Below are 15,490 nucleotides of genomic sequence, written 5' to 3' on the forward strand. Positions count from 1 at the left end.
AAAGTGATTACTAAATAACAGTTCCCACATGTCTACTTTACATCAGCACAATTTTGGAAACAAAATTTTTTTGTTAGGAAGTTATATGGTTTAAAAGTTGACCAGCGATTTCTCATTTTTACAACAAAATTTACAAAACCATTTTTTTTTAGGGACCACCTCACATTTGAAGTCACTTTGAGGGGTCTATATGGCAGAAAATACCCAAAAGTGACACCATTCTAAAAACTGCACCCCTCAAGCTACTCAAAACTACATTCAAGAAGATTATTAACCCTTCAGGTGTTTCACAGGAACTAAAGCAACGTGGAAAGAAAAAATGGACATTTTAATTTTTACAACAAAAATTTTCTTTTAGCATCAATTCTTTCATTTTCATATGGGCAACAGGATAACATGGATCCTAAAATTTGTTGGGCAATTTCTCCTGAGTACACCGATACCTCATATGTGGTCATAAACCACTGTTTGGGTACATGGCAGGGCTCAGAAGGGAAGGAGCGCCATTTGACTTTTTGAATGGAATAAGTGCATACTGTACATCATCCCAAGTCTTAAGGGCCCGTCACACTAGGCGAGATCGCTAAAGTGTCACCGATTTTGTGACGAAGCAGTGATATTGCTAGCAATATCGCTATGTGTGATACTTACCTCCGACCGCTCCCCCGCTGGCTATCGCTGATCGCGCGAGAACGTCCTGAGCCATTTCTCGTCGGCCGCTTCTTGCTGGAGCGACGCGTGGACGCGGGCGGGAGGACGTCTTCACCGCCGCGTCTTATAGGTAATTAACGTCCCCCGACCGCTGCTGCATCGCTGGTGAGATCTGCCTATTTGGTAGCTCACTAGCCACCACTTAGCGACACACCAGCGATCCTGACCGCGTCATATCGTTGTCGGGATCGCTGGTGCATCGCTAAATGTGGCGGTACCTTTAGAGACTCTAACGTCCACTCTTAAACAGCCTCGCCTTCACAAGGATAAATCCACTGGATAAAAATGCCCATGTTAAAGGACTTTTACGATTGCCTATGATGTGTGAGGAAACCTGGCAGTAAGAGATGGACCCCCTCTATTTACTTTTAACTCCCTTACTGGGTATAATAAAAATGTTTTTTTCTAAATTGGACAGTCCAGTGACTGGTCAAAGGTGCACCATGACTTTACGGACACACTGTATTTATACATCCCCACTCTATCTGGGAGCACACATTGCCTGCTGCTGAGTGTGTGCAGTGCACTCAGGCAGAAACAAGCCTGAGGAGTCTGAGGGAAGTGATGAGTCAAGGTCATAGTGATGGGCAGTCCAGCTCTTTTTGGTGATCCGGCTCATTCAGCTCCGCTCACCATAAAGAGCCGGCTCTTTCAGCTAAAAAAAAGCTCTTTTTTAAATAGAAATACGTTTTCCACAGTTCCCATTCCAGGTCTTTGCCTGTAAAGTGAGAGCCTCATTCTACACCTGTATAAATATCTAATTAAGCAGTACAGACTGTTTTTTTTTAGCATTGCTGCTTCCTCAGATTGTAAGATCTTGTGAGCAGGAGTCCCTGCTCCTCGGGTGTAGTCTTAACCTGTACTTTCTTTCTTTCTAATGTGTGGCGTTTTCTTGTACATGTCTTTTCTGAATTAGTAAGTGCTGTGATATGTGTTAGTGCTGAATAACATTATAATTCATAAAAATAAAGGCATGTTGCAAGCACTGTACTAACACACACAGGGGCGGACACTGACAGCTCGGGGCCCCTGTGCAAGAAATATGTCTGGGCCCCCTCCCTTTTATGGCGACAAAGATATATATATATATATATATATATATATTGTGCCACACATACATGTATTTACTACATAGTCTCCTTTATTATGTATATTGCCATCCCTTATTATACAGTGCCCCCTCTTGCTATGTACAGCACCGTCCCTTACATATCGGATTATATAGAGCCCTGTTTTTTATTACATACCATCCTGTCTTGTTAGCTTCCTTTCTAATGGAGGAGCTGATGGACTGGTCGTCTGGTCACCTGCTTCTCCATCAGCAGTCATTTTATATATAAAAAGAGAGGGTACTATGTAATAAAAGAGGACGCTGTTAATAACAAAATTAACAAGAATACACTATGTAAGAGACAGCACTATACATAACAGCAGAGGAAGCTATATAATAAGGGACAGCACCATATGCTAAGGGACTGTGTTATAGATAATAAGTATGTATACTATATGCTAAGGGACTGTGTTAGACATAATGAGTATACTATACACAGTCATGGCCAAAAGTTTTGAGAATGACACAAATATTATATTTTCACATGATCTGCTGCCCTATTGTTTTTATGTGTTTGTCAGATTTTTTTATCACATACAGAAATATAATTGCATTCATATTATGAGTAACAAAAGGTTAAATTGACAGTTAGAATGAGTTAATGCAGCAAGTCAATATTTGCAGTGTTGACCATTCTTCTTCAGGACCTCAGCAATTCTCCCTGGCATGCTCTCAATCAACTTCTGGATCAAATCCTGACTGATAGCAGTCCATTCTTGCAAAATCAATGCTTTTATTTTGTCTGAATTTGAAGGTTTTTGTTTGTCCACCTGTCTCTTGATGATTGACCACAAGTTCTCAATGGGATTAAGATCTGGGTAGTTTCCAGGCCATGTTCCCAAAATCTCTATGTTTTGTTCCCTGAGCCATTTAGTTATCACCTTTGCTTTATGGCAAGGTGCTCCATCATGTTGAAAAAGGCATTGTTGATCGTCAAACTGCTCTTGGACGGTTGGGAGAAGTTGTTCTTGGAGGACATTCTGGTACCATTCTTTATTCATGGCTGTGTTTTTAGGCAACACTGAGAGAGATCCCATTCCCTTGGCTGAGAAGCAACCCCACACATGAATGGTTTCAGGATGCTTGACAGTTGGCATGAGACAAGACTGGTGGTAGCGCTCACCTGGTCCTCTCCGAATAAGCCGTTTTCCAGATGTCCCAAACAATCGAAAAGGGGATTCATCAGAGAAAATGACTTTACTCCAGTCCTCAGCAGTCCACTCCCTGTACCTCTTGCAGAATATCAGTCTGTCCATGATGTTTTTTCTGGAGAGAAGTGGCTTCTTTGCTGCCCTCCTTGAGACCAGGCCTTGCTCCAAGAGTCTCCGCCTCACAGTGCGTGCAGATGCACTCACACCTGCCTGCTGCCATTCCTGAGCAAGCTCTGCACTGCTGGTAGCCCGATCACGCAGCTGAAACACTTTTAAGAGACGGTCCTGGCGCTTGCTGGTCTTTCTTGGGCGTCCTCGAGCCTTTTTGGCAACAAGGGAACCTCTCTCCTTGAAGTTCTTGATGATGCGATAGATTGTTGACTGAGGTGCAATCTTTCTAGCTGCGATACTCTTCCCTGTTAGGCCATTTTTGTGCAGTGCAATGATGACTGCACGTGTTTCTTTAGAAATAACCATGGTTAACAGAAGAGAAACAATGATGCCAAGCACCAGCCTCCTTTTAAAGTGTCCAGTGGTGTCATTCTTACTTAATCATGACAGATTGATCTCCAGCCCTGTCCTCATCAACACCCACACCTGTGTTAATGGAGCAATCACTGAAACGATGTGAGCTGGTCCTTTTAAGGCAGGGCTGCAATGATGTTGAAATGTGTTTTGGGGGATAAAGTTAATTTTCTAGGCAAATATTGACTTTGCAAGTAATTGCTGTTAAGCTGATCACTCTTTATAACATTCTGGAGTATGCAAATTGCCATTAGAAAAAATGAAGCAGTTGACTTTGTAAAAATTAATATTTGTGTCATTCTCTAAACTTTTGGACATGACTGTATACTAAGGGACTGTGTTAGACATAATAAGCGATAATAATGTCTTCCTCCACCTCCCCCTGTTCCTAAGTCCATTATAAGTCCCCCTTACTTCCATCCCAATCCCCTACACCCCTCATTGTCCTCCTCCCCCCACATCACATTATTGTCCTCTCCCCCACCACATCATTGCCCTCTTTCCCACCTCCATCATTGCTTTCTCGCCTGCCACCCCATCATTGCCCTTTCATAACCCCCATCATTGCCTCCTTCCCCATAACTCCCATCATTATCTTTTCCACTACCACCATCATTGCCTTCTCCCCCACCCCATCATTGCCCTTTCCACCACTTCCATCATTTCCTCTTCCCCCACCATCCCCACCATTGCTCTCTCCATCATCCCCATCATGGCCTTCTCCCCATCAATCCATCATGGCCTTCTCCCCATCACCCCATCATGGCCTTCTCCACCTACACACATCGATCCAAACACATACACACAACACATACATACATACACACACACAAATCCACTCCACACACATACTACATACTTACCTTCTCCCCATCACTCCCATCATCATACTACATACATACACACACACATACACAATCACACGCACACACACACAGCAGCAGTGACAGGCAGCATAGTACCTCACATGTTCACTCCGCAGCACCACCGTGTTGTGAGTTCATTTTCCCCTTCGTCACTGGGGGCTGGTGAACTCCCTATTCTGGTGAAGGAAGGTAGTAAGCCTGATTATCAGGCACCTGAGTCTAATTAGGATGACTGGCTGAGTGGAGTCACAGACTGGATATAAGGCTGCCGACGCCCTTCTGCCCTGCGGGTGATTTCTCTGTGGACTCCTAGGACACCAGTCTGATTCCTGCTCCCTAAAGCTAAGTTTTCTGTTTTGGCTTTTAGCCTTTTTGTTTTGTTTTTTGTTTTCCTTGCTTTTCAGTATTCTGCCATCCCCTGCTGGGGTCAGCTGAATCTCCTTTTGCCTGTAGCTCTGTCTTCAGTATATTCCTGAGTGCTGACATAGCTTTTTGAAGCCTAGCGTCTTCAGGGCCTTTTTCACTGTCAGTTTGTTGGCTCTTATTTTCATAGGGTTTTTCACGGATTGCAGACAGTAGCCTTCCTGTCCTTTCCTATCAAGTTAGCTTGGGCCCCTCTTTGCTCAGTCTATCTTTCTGTCTGTGTTAGTATTTTCATCTTGCTTCACCGTCATTATATGTTGGGGGCTGCCTATTGCTTTGGGGTCTGCTCTGGGGCAGTTTAGATTTCCCCTTTCTTTCTTTAGGCCTATTTAATTCTCCGGCTGTGATCGAGGGGTCTAGGGCATCGTAGGAACCCCCCACGGCTACTGCTAGTTGTGTTGATAGGTTCAGGGGTCTGCAATCCGATAGCTGCCAACTTCTCTGGTTTTCTGGACTTAGCTAGCATTTCTGTTTTTGCCTCCTATGGTGACTCAATCATAACAGAATCACCCGCCATACCGCAGATCCTAGGGTACTCAATAGCAGGAAAGAATTGTGTTTAAAAAAAAAAAAAAAAAAAAAAAAAGGTGTGTGTATATTCTTTCCTCTATATCTCTGAGGCCGTAGGGGGAATTTTTTTTTCTCTCTCAATGGAGATAAAGCAATTGTCTGATCATGTGGAGCAGCTCGCTGCGGAAGTGCGGGGAATTTCCGCCTACCTTGCTCCTTCGCATGCTGTTGAACCAAAGATCCCTACACATGATGTATTTTTTGGGGATCGATCTAAATTTTTGAGTTTCAAAAATAATTGTAAATTATTTTTTGCCTTGAAGCCTAACTCGTCAGGGAGCTCCGCGCAGCAGGTTAAAATTGTCATCTCTTTGCTGCGTGGCGATCCCCAGGATTGGGCGTTTTCTTTGAAACCAGATGATCCTATTCTGACTAATGTGAACGCATTCTTTCAAGCTTTGGCGTTGTTGTATGACGAACCTAATGCTATTGATCAGGCTGAAAAGACCCTGTTGGCATTGAACCAGGGTCGAGATTCTGCAGAGTTGTACTGTCAAAAGTTCCAAAAGTGGGCGGTCCTTACTACCTGGAATGATAATGCCTTGGCTGCTCTCTTTCGGAAGGGTTTGTCAGAAGCCGTAAAAGATACTATGGTGGGATTTCCTGTTCCCTCTGGTCTGGACGATTCTATGTCATTAGCCATTCAGGTTGATCGGCGTTTACGTGAACGCAGGATTGCACGAGAGGTGTTGCCACCGGTTGAACAGACGTCTTAACCTATGAAATGTGATAGAGTATTGTCTAAGGCGCAACGTCAGGAGTTCAGAAGGCGTAATAAGCTGTGTTTTTTCTGTGGAGATGCCTCGCATATTATTTCTGTTTGTCCTAAACGAGAGAAACGCTTTGCACACACGTTTTCTGTTGGTGGTGTTCAACCTAAGTTTCTTATGGCAATTACTCTGATCTGCTCCCTGTCCACATTTTCCGCCAAGGCTTTTGTGGATTCGGGAGCAGCGCTAAACCTAATGGACTTGGATTTTGCTAAACGTTGTGGATTTCCGATGACACCTCTGCAGACGCCTATCCCTTTGAGGGGGATTGATGCTACTCCTTTGGCTAAAAATAAACCTCAGTTTTGGACCCAGGTGGTCATGCGGGTCGCCCCAGACCATCAAGAAAATTGCTGATTTTTGGTATTGCATGGTCTGCATGATGCCGTTGTTCTGGGGTTTTCCTGGTTGAAAATTCATAATCCAGTTTTGGATTGGAAATCTGTGTCTGTGGTGAGTTGGGGTTGTCGGTGTGCCTTTAGTGAGGCTCCGGTTTTTTCCACCTCTCCTCAGTCGCATGATGTTCCTGACTATTTGGCGGACTTTTATGATGTATTTAGTGAGAATGAGTCTGCGTCCTTGCCTCCTCATAGGAGTTATGACTGTGCAATTGAACTAAGCCCGGGGTGTAAATTTCCCAAGGGTCGGCTCTTCAATTTATCTGTACCCGAGCACGAGGCTATGCGGTCCTATATTAAGGAGGCGTTGGAGAAGGGTCATATTAGACAATCCTCTTCACCCTTAGGTGCCGGTTTTTTTTTTTGTGGCCAAAAAGGATGGTTCTTTAAGGCCTTGTATTGATTATCGTGCCCTCAATAAAATTACTATTAAATATCAGTATCCGTTACCCCTGATTTCGGATCTATTCTCTAGAGTTAGAGGTGCTTGCTGGTTTACCAAGCTTGACCTCAGGGGGGCGTATAATCTTATCCGCATTAAGCAGGGGGATGAATGGAAGACGGCGTTTAATACTCCGGAGGGACATTTTGAGTACCTGGTGATGACTTTTGGGCTCACTAATGCCCCTTCTGTCTTCCAGTGCTTCATGAACGATATTTTCCGAGACTTTGTCGATAAATTTTTGATTATTTACCTGGATGATATTTTGATCTTCTCCAAGGATTGGGATTCTCATGTGGAACATATTCGGACTGTGTTCCGGATCTTGAGGGAGAATTCCCTGTATGTCAAAGGATCGAAATGCCTTTTTGGAGTACAGAGGATTTCATTTTTGGGATTTATTTTGTCTCCGTCAACTATTGAAATGGACCCGGCCAAGGTACAGGCCATTTATGATTGGGTTCAGCCCACTTCTTTGAAGGCCCTCCAGAAGTTTTTGGGTTTTGCTAATTTTTATCGGAAATTTATAGCAAAATTTTCTAGTATTGCCAAGCCATTGACTGATCTGACTAAGAAGGGTGCTGATGTGTTGAATTGGTCTCCTGAGGCTGTTGCTTCCTTTCAGGAGCTGAAGCGAAGATTTACCTCCGCCCCGGTTTTGCGGCAACCTGATGTCTCACTCCCGTTCCAGGTAGAGGTGGATGCTTCTGATATTGGTGCAGGAGCTGTTTTGTCCCAAAAGGATCCTGTAACATCTAAAATGAATCCCTGTGCTTTCTTTTCCCGAAAGTTCTCTCCATCTGAACGTAACTATGATGTGGGGAATCGGGAACTGTTGGCCATGAAATGGGCATTTGAGGAGTGGAGACATTGGTTGGAGGGAGCTAAACATCAAGTTGTGGTCCTCACTGACCACAAGAATTTGATTTACCTAGAGTCGACTAAACGCTTGAACCCTAGACAGGCTAGGTGGGCCTTGTTTTTTACACGTTTTGATTTTGTGGTCTCTTTTCTTCCTGGAACTAAGAATGTCAAGGCAGATGCCCTCTCTAGGAGTTTCTTTGCTGATTCTCCTGTGGTGACCAAGCCTGCTACCATCTTAGGCGAAGGGGTAGTTCTTTCTGCCATCTCGCCCGATTTGAGACTTGCTCTGCAAGAGTTCCAGGAGGACAAACCTGAGCGTTGTCCCAGTGGAAAGTTGTATGTTCCTGACCAGTGGAAGAAGAGAGTGATGTCTGAAATTCATTGCTCTGCATTGGCTGGTCATCCAGGTATTTTTGGTACTAGAGATCTGGTGAGTCGCTCTTTTTGGTGGCCCACCTTGTCTCATGATGTCAGGAATTTTGTGCAGTCCTGTGGGACTTGCTCCCTGTCTAAATCTTGCTCTCGCTCTAGTGGGTTGTTGATGCCTTTGCTGGTCCCCAGGAGGCCATGGACCCATATTTCAATGGATTTCATCTCTGATATGCCGGTCTCTCAAAGAATGACTGTTATTTGGGTGATTTGTGATAGGTTCTCTAAGATGGTTCATCTTGTACCACTCCCTAAGTTGCCATCTTCCTCTGAGTTGGTGCCCCTGTTTTTGCAACAGGTGTTTCGCTTACACGGGATTCCTGAGAACATTGTATCTGACAGAGGAGTTCAGTTTGTGTCTAGATATTGGAGGACTTTCTGTTCCAAGCTGGGAATTCAGTTGTCCTTCTCCTCTGCTTTTCACCCTCAGACCAATGGGCAGACAGAGAGAACAAACCAGACCTTGGAGTCGTATTTGAGATGTTTTATTTCCGCTGATCAGGATGATTGGGTTTCATTTTTGCCCTTGGCCGAATTTGCCGTAAATAATAGAGCTAGTTCTGCCACTTTGATGTCACCTTTTTTTTGTAACTTTGGGTTTCATTCTCAATTTTCTTCAGGGCAGGTGGAGCCTTCTGCCTGCCCAGGTGTTGACACTGTGGTGGAGAGAATGCACCAGATCTGGGACCAAGTGGTGGATAAGTTATCTCTCTCCCAGGAAAAGGCCCAGCGGTTTTCCAATCGACATAGGACCATTGGTCCCCAGTTTAAGATTGGTGATATGGTGTGGTTATCATCAAAAAATATTGCTATGAAGGTGGCTTCTCCTAAGTTTAAGCCTAGATTTATTGGACCTTACAAGATTTTGGAGATTATTAATCCGGTCTCTTTTCGTTTGGCTCTTCCTGTCACATTTAAAATCCATAATGTGTTCCATAAGTCATTGTTGAAGAGGTTTGTTGAACCAGTGGTTCCTGGGGTGGCACCTCCAGACCCTGTATTGGTTGAAGGTAACATGGAATATGAGGTAGAGAAAATACTGGATTCCCGTCTGGCTAGACGGAGACTCCAGTATTTGGTTAAGTGGAAGGGTTATGGTCAGGAGGATAATTCCTGGGTCTCTGCCTCTGATATTCATGCCAAAAGATTGGTGCGTGCATTTCATCGGGCTCACCCTGATCGCCCTGGTGGCGTGGTTGAGGGTTCGGTGACCCCTCCTCAAGGGGGAGGTACTGTTGTGAGTTCATTTTCCACTTTGTCACTGGGGGCTGGTGAACTCCCTATTCTGGTGAAGGAAGGTAGTAAGCGTGATTATCAGGCACCTGAGTCTAATGAGGATGACTGGCTGAGTGGAGTCACAGACTGGATATAAGGCTGCCGACGCCCTTCTGCCCTGCGGATGATTTCTCTGTGGACTCCTAGGACACCAGTCTGATTCCTGCTCCCTAAAGCTAAGTTTTCTGTTTTGGCTTTTAGCCTTTTTGTTTTGTTTTTTGTTTTCCTTGCTTTTCAGTATTCTGCCATCCCCTGCTGGGGTGAGCTGAATCTCCTTTTGCCTGTAGCTCTGTCTTCAGTATATTCCTGAGTGCTGACATAGCTTTTTGAAGTCTTCAGGGCCTTTTTCACTGTCAGTTTGTTGGCTCTTATTTTCATAGGGTTTTTCACGGATTGCAGACAGTAGCCTTCCTGTCCTTTCCTATCAAGTTAGCTTGGGCCCCTCTTTGCTCAGTCTATCTTTCTGTCTGTGTTAGTATTTTCATCTTGCTTCACCGTCATTATATGTTGGGGGCTGCCTATTGCTTTGGGGTCTGCTCTGGGGCAGTTTAGATTTCCCCTTTCTTTCTTTAGGCCTATTTAATTCTCCGGCTGTGATCGAGGGGTCTAGGGCATCGTAGGAACCCCCAACGGCTACTGCTAGTTGTGTTGATAGGTTCAGGGGTCTGCAATCCGATAGCTGCCAACTTCTCTGGTTTTCTGGACTTAGCTAGCATTTCTGTTTTTGCCTCCTACGGTGACTCAATCATAACACCACCACCTCCGCCCTCCGGCTGCATCCTGGGTCTCTGGCACAGCGACCACGCCGCTGAATGATGACATCAGTCAGCGGCGCTGCTCTACGTCAGAGAGACACAGGAAGCGCTAGTGCCGGGCAGGAAGGATCCTTGCAGCTCCGCTCCTGCTGTTTTCTCTTGCAGGCAGCGGAGCTGCTTGGATTGCTTCCTACCCGCCGCACATAAGGGCAATCTGACCAGGGGCCCTACGGAGCCTCGGGCCCAGAGAGACCGGCCAGATTGCCCTCATCATTAGCCACCCTGCAGGGGCCCCCTGGAGCCTCTGGGCCCCGATGCAGTGCACCGGTTGAACTGGCGGTATGTCCGCCCATGAACACACACACACTGTACACACACTGTACCCACACTCAATGCCACACTGTGCACACACACACTGTACACACTGTACAGTGATGATACAACAGGCCCTATAGTGCACAGTGATGATACATGAGGCCCTATAGTGCACAGTGATGATACATGAGGCCCTATAGTGCACAGTGATGATGAGGCCCTATAGTGCACAGTGATGATGAGGCCCTATAGTGCACAGTGATGATACATGAGGCCCTATAGTGCACAGTAATGATACGAGGCCCTATAGTGCACAGTAATGATACGAGGCCGTATAGTGCACAGTAATGATACATGAGGCCCTATAGTGCACAATAATAATACATGAGGCCCTATTGTGCACAGTAAAGATACATGAGGCCCTATAGTGCACAGTAATGATACATGAGGCCCTATAGTGCACAGTAATGATACATGAGGCCCTATAGTGCACAGTAATGATACATGAGGCCCTATAGTGCACAGTAATGATACATGAGGCCCTATAGTGCACAGTGATGATACATGAGGACCTATAGTGCATTTGATTTGAATACGGGGAAAATGTGCAGTAGCTGGCCATGGCCACTAAATAGTAGACAGAGCAGCTCTGTAAGCCAGCAGTTCCAGCTGGGACCAAGAACAGCTGACTGGCAGGGATGCTAGGTTTCGCACCCCCCACTGATCAGACAGACATTGCTGACCTGTTCTAAAGGGGGTTTTACACTAAGTGATATCGCTAGCAATATCTCTAAAACGTCACTGGTTTTGTGACGTTATAGCGATATTGCTAGCGATATCGCTATGTCTGATACTTACCAGCGACCGGCTCCCCCGCTGTCCATCGCTGATCGCGCGAGAATGTCCGGCTCCATTTCTCGTCGGGCGCTTCCTGCTGGGACTTCCTGCTGTGACAACGAGCGACGCTGGACGCGGGCGGGAGGACGTCTTCATCGCTGTGTGTGAATGGTAAGTATCGTGCGCTGCGTCGCTGCTGCATCGCTGTGAGATCTTTCTGTATGAAAGCTCACTAGCGATCATTTAGCGATGCACCAGCGATCCTGACCGGGTCGGATCGCTGGTTGGATCGCTGGTGCATCGCTAAATGTAAAAGGGCCTTAAGGTTAGCCAGTGTTAGTGATTTATCTGCATCCGTATTTTTTCTGCAAATGCATGGAACTGCATCCTGATAAGGATTTGGTTGAAAATTTGACATTCTGACTTCTGGGGCAGAGGAGAGAGAGGGGAGGGAAGAAAGACTGGTGAAAAAAAAAAAATGGGGCTCCGAGCCTGCGCAGTATGAAATCCGCATGCAGATTGGACTCAGGCATCCTGATTCGGGTGCGTCTACATTGACAATCATATGTTTTTGGACGCGTCACCGTTGCCACGTATCAGGATGTCTGCAGATTTTTTTAACACCCAAAATTCGCAACAAGCTGCATTTAGGGAGCACATGAAAAATCCTGATGCATCCTGATGAAAACGCAGGTCCGTGCGTCCCTATATTAAGTATAGGGATGATGTAATCCGGCGCAGGATGCATTAGGATTGCTACGCTTCACAACGCATCGTACCACAACGCTAGTGTGAAAGCAGCCCCACTCGTGCAGCCCCTAACCAGGTGCCCCCATGTTATATACATGCTCCCAATACATGTTATTATCATTACCACACTGTAACACAGGGCACAAGCCCTTCTAGTGAGGCAGGAAAGATCACTGTATGACAGAGCAGCATGCGGACATAGTCTATATTATGTCTGCATACTGGTCCCACACAGCACATCCCTCGCTTCCGAGCATGCTCAGTGCCGCAAAACGGATTCCTGCACACGGAAGCACATGAATCCATGTTGTCCTGGATCCGTGCTCCATAGAGCTCCATTTTAATTCCAGACGTGTAGCCGCGGATCCGTTCGTGTCCCTGTTCCTGCGTGTTTTTCAGATGACACAAAACTGCAACAAGTTGTGTTTTTGTGCATCTGATAAAAAATGCAGACACAGCGATCCGTGGGAAAATGGTGACATCTGGATGCACACGCAAGTCCCATCCATCACCACTGAAAGTCAATGGAGACGAAAACGGATCCGTGTGTTTGCATAGTTTATCAGATGCACAAAATGCAACTTGTTACAGTTTTGTGTTGCCTGAAAAACAACACAAGACATGGATGAAGCCAGCATATCTTTACATGGGACTCAATGTAACTCAGTCACATGCATTTATTTCCATTTCACATTTACTTGTCTCCTGACTGCTCCCAGATGAGGCAGAGGCACAGTCAGACTTCAAAGCTGAATCTGCTAAGCTGCTGCCACTTGTCAGGCACAGAAAAAAAAACTGGGCTCACTCTCATTGCAGAGCCAGCTCCTGTGTCCTGTCATTCACAGCAGGGAGCCGGCTCTTTGTATCAGGGAGGAATGACACATCACTACAGAGCTGCAGCGGGTGGGAATGAGTCAGGAGACCATGTTTACCTAACCTTCTGCTGTGTCCCTCCCAGGGAGTGGGAGGGACATGGGCACCGCCGCTGCACCTCAGCCGCCCCCAGGAACTAGTAAGTTGCTAACAGTTACCTGAGCTGCTTCCGGGCAGGATGATATGGGGGGGCAACGTTAGGTGCTGCTGTCTACACAGGTACTCAGGACTCAGGAGGAGTGTGTCACTGTGTCAGCAGAGCACCAGAGCAGGGATTAAGGAGAGTCTGCCCCATGTGTTCTGAGTGCCGCTCTGCCGCCCCCTAGCGGCAGGGAGGGAGCGCCACCTGAGGCAGAGGACTCAACTTGTCTTATGGATGGTGCGGCCCTGGCTGAACTGTAGCTGGAGAATCCCAGGGCGGGGATGTCTACCTGGGTTCAAGAGCATCATTATTGATTGCAGACCTTGCATCGCCTAGTGCGGACCAAACCACAAGAATTGGAGCACGCAGAGAGAATTCCGTTACAGGGAACGGATCTTCTAGTAGGCAACCGTGTGCTAGTATGGGAGAAATGCCCGTATCAAGTGAAATGGCGCAATGACCTGCGGGAACTTTCTATGAAATACAACCCAAAAGGGGAGAGGACTCCTCCACTCGGATAGTTCACCGAAATATGCTTCGGCCCTGTCTGCCAAAAGAATCCTAATCAAATCATAAGTGAACCAGATGTTCCTGAAGAACCCGCACCCAGGGTAGTGTATTGTGAAGAAGAGGAAGAGGGGTCTGAAAGATTACCTGAGGGTCCCCTTGCAGATCAAATTCCCAAAGTTCCTGAAGGCCTTGCACCAGTGGAACCAGAGACACAGCCACCCTCCTCCATGCAGCCTGACTCGACCACTCAAGGTGATTCAATTACTCCTTCTGACCTAAGGAGCTCCGAACAGACAACAACTGGAATACCCCACAATCGATACAATCAAGACCAATTTGTTTGGACGCAAACTGTTCAAGAAGCCATCGGGACCCAACTTATGCTATGAAAAACCTCGCCCATGGAATGGTGAGCACAAGGAAAGGGGGAATGTAGGAAGATGGACTGGGCCAGTGGTGCCTCTCCTGTGCCGGTCCCGGAAACAAAGGGACTGTCACCATTGTTGCAGGGGGAAATGCGTTCAGACCTGGACCAACCTTTGGACTGGATTGAAGGGGGCGTGACTGAGATAAAAGGGGCTGTGCGCGGGAACCGGGGAGACTTGGCGGGAAGACAGAACATGCAACAGGAGACAGTTAACTTTCTCTCCATGAGACGACTCCTGGATATCGTTCCTCACTGCCGTACACCTCCTCTGACCGTGAAGGCATTGATTGCATGCCTACACCTAACTCTGAGACAGAATTGACCACGTGTGCCATTCCGCAGACCAACGTGGGCACACGGCCTACCTTTGAACAGCGCTGTCAGCGATAGCTGGCTGGCTTACATCCAGCCTCCTTCACTGAATTCTGCGTAACTCCGGTGGAGTTAGAGACTGCTCCGCGATCCGCCCATTGCTCTGATTCCGCAGGACCTCACTCAAGGGAACCCGGACACACCGCTTTCATCAGGAGACAGTGCCTCGACTACCTTCAGGACCAAGCCAGAGACTTCACGCACTTCCTTCGGCACCACTGTGTCTGAAAACTTCAGACTGATAAGTTTGCCGATTACTTAGATAACTTTATTGCTTCCCCTGTGTTTTATTCGTTCTGCCTTCACCCTCTTCATTATCAATAACCTCCCTGCGTGGAGTATCCTGTGTAATAAATCCCCTTTAACTCTTGGTCTGCCTCCTGCTTATCACTGCAGCTCGCGTTCCTGTGCTTTCCTACACATAGTCATTCGCATTACTAAGCGTAGGCAGGAGAAATTGGTTGTATTTAACCGTATGTCTAACTTTTCCCTTTCCCCCAAAGAGCCTGCAGGTAAAACATCTCAGGATGTAGAGGAGGTGCCCATGCAGATTGATCCTGTGAAGAGACGTGAGAGTAATGAACGCCGGGAGCACCGCCTTCGGGATAGTTTATGTTTCTATTGCGGCCAATCTGACCACTTTCTGATCAACTGTCCTAAGTGTCCCAGATGGCCTAACAAGGTGCTAGCAGTAGTAGGGGAGTATGACAATGTAGGGGAGAGGGGCCCGGAAAAAGGGCCCACCGTGTGTCCAGGTCGGAACTAGGAGGGCTGTTGTGGTGCCCCCAGGAGTACAGTCGCCACAGTGGCATTATTTCCCTCCTAGGGAGTGTGATGTCATGCTTGGAAGCAATAAAATGGTCTCTCTATCAGGTAATTCCAGCACACAGCACAGTTCCTACTCCAGACTAGCAGAGGGAGCTCTGAACCTAACTGCTGAGGAGCTCCTCTCTGTGGTCGGGAGGAAGGAAGTT

The 15,490-nt window shown here is 46.7% G+C and overlaps 1 protein-coding gene across 1 annotated transcript in view; it reads right to left on the minus strand.

Moving 5' to 3' along the window:
- LOC141075867 (cyclic AMP-responsive element-binding protein 3-like protein 3) overlaps window positions 1-13,346 on the minus strand; it is a 227,420-nt gene extending 214,074 nt beyond the window's left edge. The window contains exon 1 of the mRNA XM_073563031.1: window positions 13,224-13,346. The gene's annotated coding sequence lies outside the window, so the exon portion shown is untranslated. The remainder of the gene's footprint in view (window positions 1-13,223) is intronic.
- Window positions 13,347-15,490: the final 2,144 nt, after the last annotated feature.

This window comes from Dendrobates tinctorius, unplaced genomic scaffold, assembly GCF_039654945.1.
Source record: "Dendrobates tinctorius isolate UK_male_01 unplaced genomic scaffold, ASM3965494v1 ptg000377l, whole genome shotgun sequence".
Lineage (NCBI taxonomy): Eukaryota > Metazoa > Chordata > Amphibia > Anura > Dendrobatidae > Dendrobates > Dendrobates tinctorius.